Source organism: Heterocephalus glaber, unplaced genomic scaffold, assembly GCF_053883595.1.
Source record: "Heterocephalus glaber isolate CG9 unplaced genomic scaffold, H.glaber_assembly_v1.0 deba00000347, whole genome shotgun sequence".
NCBI lineage: Eukaryota > Metazoa > Chordata > Mammalia > Rodentia > Bathyergidae > Heterocephalus > Heterocephalus glaber.
Window position 1 is genome coordinate 9,210,087 of NW_028258143.1, and position 5,516 is coordinate 9,215,602.

The 5,516-nt window shown below is 46.7% G+C and overlaps 1 pseudogene; it reads left to right on the top strand.

Annotated features, from left to right (window-relative positions):
- The first annotated feature begins 345 nt into the window (after positions 1–345).
- LOC101707263 (ubiquitin-associated protein 2-like) lies at positions 346–3,620 on the top strand (annotated as a pseudogene).
- The last annotated feature ends 1,896 nt before the right edge of the window (positions 3,621–5,516 follow it).

Genomic DNA, 5,516 nt, shown 5'->3' on the forward strand with positions numbered 1-5,516 from the left:
CTGCATTTCACCTTTTCTTGCTCATTCCCCTAACTCTGCCTTTAGCTGTCTGAACAGTCCCTTCATTAAACTTGTCCATTGACACTGATGTTACCATCGGTTTTCTGTCCAAGGGTATAGCTTAAACTATTATGTGAGTTTCACAAGGTTTAATATAAAAACGGTAATAATGAAAATAAATTATAGAGCTTTTGGGACGCTGAGGAAGGAGGATTCCAAGTTTGAGACCAGCCAGGAACACAGTGAGAACCTATCCTCATGCCCCACACCCCATGGCTATTATGATTCTTCACGGAAGATTCACAGGACTAGGGTTGCCTGCCTTCATTGGCCACAGCTGAACAGATGTGTTTTGCTCAAGTGATATTTGATAAGAATGATTTTGATTTTGAAGCTGAATCTAAACAGCTTATGGAAGTGACGGGGGAAAATCAGGAGGAATGCATAGTGGCCTTATATGACTGTAACAGAGATGCCAACAAAGCTATTAATATATTGCTGGAAGGGAATTCAGGCACAACTTCTTGGGAGACTGTAGGGGGTAAGAAAAAGAATTTTGGAAAAGAAAGTTCAGAAAACAAAGAGAATAGAGAGAAGAGAAGCGAGAGAGAAGCAAATCATGGACATGGAAACAAGCAGAAAGGAAGAGGAAGCAATCGTGGCAGAGAATTTAAAAGGGAAGAGAATGGAATTGATTGTAATCAAGAGGACAAAACTTCAGACAGACGAGTGAGCCATGTTTGATGATTTGGGCGAGGCAGAGGAAGAGAAGAAGGAAGATTCTCAGCCCAAAGCGTGGGGACATATAATCATGTGGATTTTTCAGATTCTACATCTATGGATGGGTGTGGGACAAAACTAGTAGTTTGGGAAGCTGCTCAGAATGTTGCAGGTGAAGGATCTGAACTGGCAACTCATGCTCACAACATTACCTATGATCTGCTAAACAAAAGTTCTTATGCACTCAATTCCAGGAAAAATTCTGTGGAGGAGTGGACAACGAAAGACTGGACTGAAGATCTTTCTGAAACAAAAGTCTTCACCACCTCATCTGTTCCAACAGAGAATGATGTCACACCTAGGCAAAACATTGACCTAGTATCCTTGCTCCAAAAACCTGTTCCTCCAGGGCAAGTGTCAGAAGTCAACACTTTTGAAACTTCCCAATGGCAGGGCTTTGGCCAAGTCCTTGTTTTTACAAATTCTCAACGCAACAGTCCAATGGCACCAGGGCTTGGCAGCTCCACTGCTTCCACCTCCTACTCTCCTGTCATCTGTCCTTGGCCCAGGATTTGAAGAGCTTACACCTTCAAAATTGGCAAATATCACCAGCTCCCAGGTTTTGGACCTGAAAGCTCCAAGTTTGGGCCAGTTTACCACCACCTCAAGTTCATAGCAAAACAGTACAAGTTCCTCAACGATATTTACTTCTTGGGACCTGAAGCCCTCAGCATCCCAACCCTCAGTCCTCAGTCACTTCAATTTCAAATCTCAGCCTGAGCCATCCCCTGTTCTTAGCCAGATGAGCCAACGACAGCAGCACCAGAGCCAAGCAGCCAGTGTCCCTCCTCCTGGCTTGGAATCCTTTCCTTCCCAAGCAAAACACCCACCAAGAATCAGCACCTGGAGACAGTGCTTCCACTGTGAACAAACTTTTGCAGCTTCCTAACATGGCTGTCGAAAATAGCCCTGTATCTGCCCACCAACCACAACCCAAGCATATCAAACTCTCTAAGCGGCGGATACCTCCACCTTCTAAGATTCCAGCTTCTGCAGTGGAAATGCCTGCTTCAGCAGATGTCACAGGATTAAATGTTCAGTTTGGGGCCCTGGAATTTGGATCAGAATTCTCTCTGAGTTTGGATCCATTCCAGGTAGTGAAAATAGTAATCAGAATCCCATCAACTTACATCTGAAGTCTTTAAGTGATCCTTTGGGTAACTTTCTACCAGTGACCAGTGCTGTACAGAACTCCACCTATACAACTTCAGTCATTACCTCCTCCAGTCTGAGCATCTCATCCCTGAGCTCCACCAGCCTTGTAACTCCATCTTCCTCTTATGACCAGAGTTCTGTGCACAGTAGGATCACATACCAAACCTCTGTGAATCCACCCAATGGAATCCGCTCCCGGAGCCTCCACGGATGGACATGGTGGTGGTCGAAGCCAGCAGACACTACACACTACTTCATCTGTTCCAGCTCCAAAGACAACAGACCCTCCCTCTACCCTCCCATCGTGTGGGCTCCCTGCCCAGTACCACCTCCTGCACTGCACTCCTACTCTCCGTGTCCCAGCACACTGCTGCTTTGTCCTCCTTCTCCCAGCCTGGTGACTTGTCCAGCAGCCCCCTCTCTCAGCTTAGCAGTTCACTCTCCAGCTGCCAGAGAAGCCTCTCCTCTACACATGCAGCAGTCTCCTCAAGTATACCACACATACGTGCCAATGTGGAGAGCATCCCTTCCATCCATTCCTCAGTGACCTTCTCTGAGGCAGCACCCTCGTCCTCCTCGAGTGCCCCTTTGTCAAGAATCAGCCCATCTGGTAGCAGGAACACAGTGAACAGCCTCTGCCTGGGTGGGACCACTATGAGTGCACCCAGCAGCACTATCAGGGCCATACCCCTGGTGACCTCAGACAAAGCACCCCCAAACCTGCCTCAAGGGGCACCTCCCCGCTGCTGCACAAACAGTATCTCATGGCCCCTGGAGGACTGCTTCCTGCCTACCCAATTTACGTCTATGATGAGCTCCAGATGCTACAGTCATGGCTGCCTATGGATTACTATGGAATTCCCTTTGCTGCACCCACGGCCCTTGCCAGCCGAGATGGGAGCCTAGCTAAGAACCCGTATTCAGGTGATGTCACAAAGTTTGGCCAAGGTGATTTTGCATCCCCTGCACCTCTCACCACACTAGCTCAGCCACAGCAGAGCCAATCCCAGGCCCACCACACAGCCCAGCAGCCCTTGCTGAATCCTGCACTGCCACCTGGCTACAGCTACACTGCCCTCCCCTATTACACCGGTGTACCCAGTGCCTTCCAATATTGGCCCACCACGTTCATCCCTCCCACCTCAGCCAAGCAGCACAGAGTGAACCTCAGCACACCCACCATGCCTTTTCAGCAGGCCAGTGGCTATGGCCAGCAAAGTTACAGTACAGCTTATGGTGACCTGACCCAGGGGACAGCAGTAGGTGACTACACCGAGGGTAGCCATGCTAGATCATCACAGGCACCAAACAAGTCTGCTGGTCCTGGGCCTAGCAAAGGAGCATAAATGTCTTCAGGTGCCACCTGCCTACCTGATATGACTGGTTCCGTCTACAGCAAGACACAGACTTTTGACAAGCAGCGATTTCACGCAGGGACCCCTTCACCTTTCAGCTTGCCCTCAGCCTTGGGCTCCACCGGCCCCTTGGTCCCTGGAGCAGCCCCTGGCTATGCACCCCCACCGTTCCTGCACATCCTGCCAGCCCACCAGTAGCCCCATTCACACCACCACCTTTGACAGGATGCCCAGAGTGGCTCAGGTCAGTGCAGCCAGCCTGGCTTCCTGCAGCCCAAGGCTCAAGCCTCTAAACTCACCTCCAGCAACTCTCCATACTGGACAAATTAGAGCACTGAGGAAGGGGTGGGCTTGGGGCAGGGCTTACCCTGGGCAGGAGAGAACATCTGAAGCCCAGTGCCCTTTCCTAGATTCTTGAACCTCTTCGGGGAGCCTTCCTCCCAGACTCACTATTGTATGTAATGCATTTACATATGTATTTGTAAATGGGATAGAAGCCCAGGGCTGCAACTGGCGGCCAAGTCTGCTCTCCCCATCCAGATCTTTCTCACTGCACCAAGTAAGCCGCACCCCTTCTGGTTTTGGGTCTTCCATGTGGCCTCCTGTTTGGTGGTGCTGAAGTACTGGTTCAAGGGAGTTTGGGCCTTGGGGTCAGGTACCAATGAAGAATCACAACTTATCTCAGTCCCTTTGTAAACCATTATTTGAGTTTCTTTTCTTTGTAACTATTTTATAGCTCTGTTTTTGAAAAAAACTATTCCTTTTGTTATTTGTCATGGTCCCCTTCCACCAAATCTTGATCTGAGAATAGCAGAGATGATCACCTGCCCAACATGAATCTAGGCTCACGTTTGTCCTCACAGAGCCAGAGCTTCTGCATCTGGTCCTGTCCCGAGAGATTGCTATCCTTTAGCCAGCCATTTAGAACATAATTAGAGCTAGGTCTCAGAAAAATTAAGCCAATCCACTGGCCTTTAAAAATCAAAGATCTGCTTCCACTTCAGTTCAAAGCCATCTCCAAGCAAAGGGTCCTCTGCCCCAGTTGTCCTGAACTGGGTGGGCAGCTGTTTCAGAGCCTTTCTCTTGCCCAAACTCCACCTAATAAAGTTCTGAGAGCATGGAAAAAAAATTATAATTGACCAAATGGTAAGTCTCTTTCCTGTCATAATGGTGAGATTCAACTCCTCTAGCCTTTCTTTCTACACATTCATTTCCCATGTCTTTCTGAGATGGGAGTTTGTCAGTGCCTCAATGAAACTTTTTCTGTGTCTCTGCTCTTTTTGACTCCTTGAACTCACGGGACCTGATATCTCTTGAGAGAAATTGTGCAGCTTACCTGTCTGCTTGGATTTTTAAACATATTGAGATAGTGTATTTACTTAAAATTCCTTTCCAATAGGCAATTAATTTTTGCTACAGTTATTTAAGAAGATTGATTTTCTTGTCTAGTGACACAAGTAATATAGGAATATATTACTACTTCATGTATTATTCCAATGATACAAAGGCTAGAATATTAAAGCTCCTCTTTGTTATCTCCCAATCCTTCTTCAGTCCCTAAAAATCATTAACTGCTCTCTGACAACTGGCTACACTTCTCTCAGTCTTTGCCAAACCACCTACATGTGTGTTCGTGCACTCACATCCCATGCATACCTCAGTTTTGTTTATAATATCAAGAGAATCATACTATATATAAAATTATGTGGTTCAGATTGGGCAATTGAGCAACTCAGTGAGACTCAGTCTCAAAAAATAAAAGGTTAAGGATGTGGCTGAGTGCTAAGGCCATTGTTCAATCCTCAGTACTTAAGAGGGTAGAGGGAGAGAGAAATATTATAATTCTGCTCAAGAAAGATAGATTTACTATTCCAAGACTATTTATTGACACTGTTAAGAGAAGCTGGAAAAAAATAAATTTCATTGTATAAGTTCAATTTCTGGGTACACGAACAAAACCAAGTCTAAGTTCTTTATAAAAAAAAAAAAGGGTTATTTGGCTCAAAATTCTGACACCTGGAGGGTCCAATCAGCATGGCACTTGCCCCTGGGCAGATCACTGCATGGTGGAGAAACAGAAAAATAATCAGCCAAATGTTGAAGAGGCCAAGCACATTGGGTAGCCTCTCCTTGTAACAAAGCTTCCCGCGTGAGAACTAATTCAGTGTACAGGACAAGTGCTAATACCTTCCAAGAGTGATGCTGCTATTGACCTAAGTAACTCCC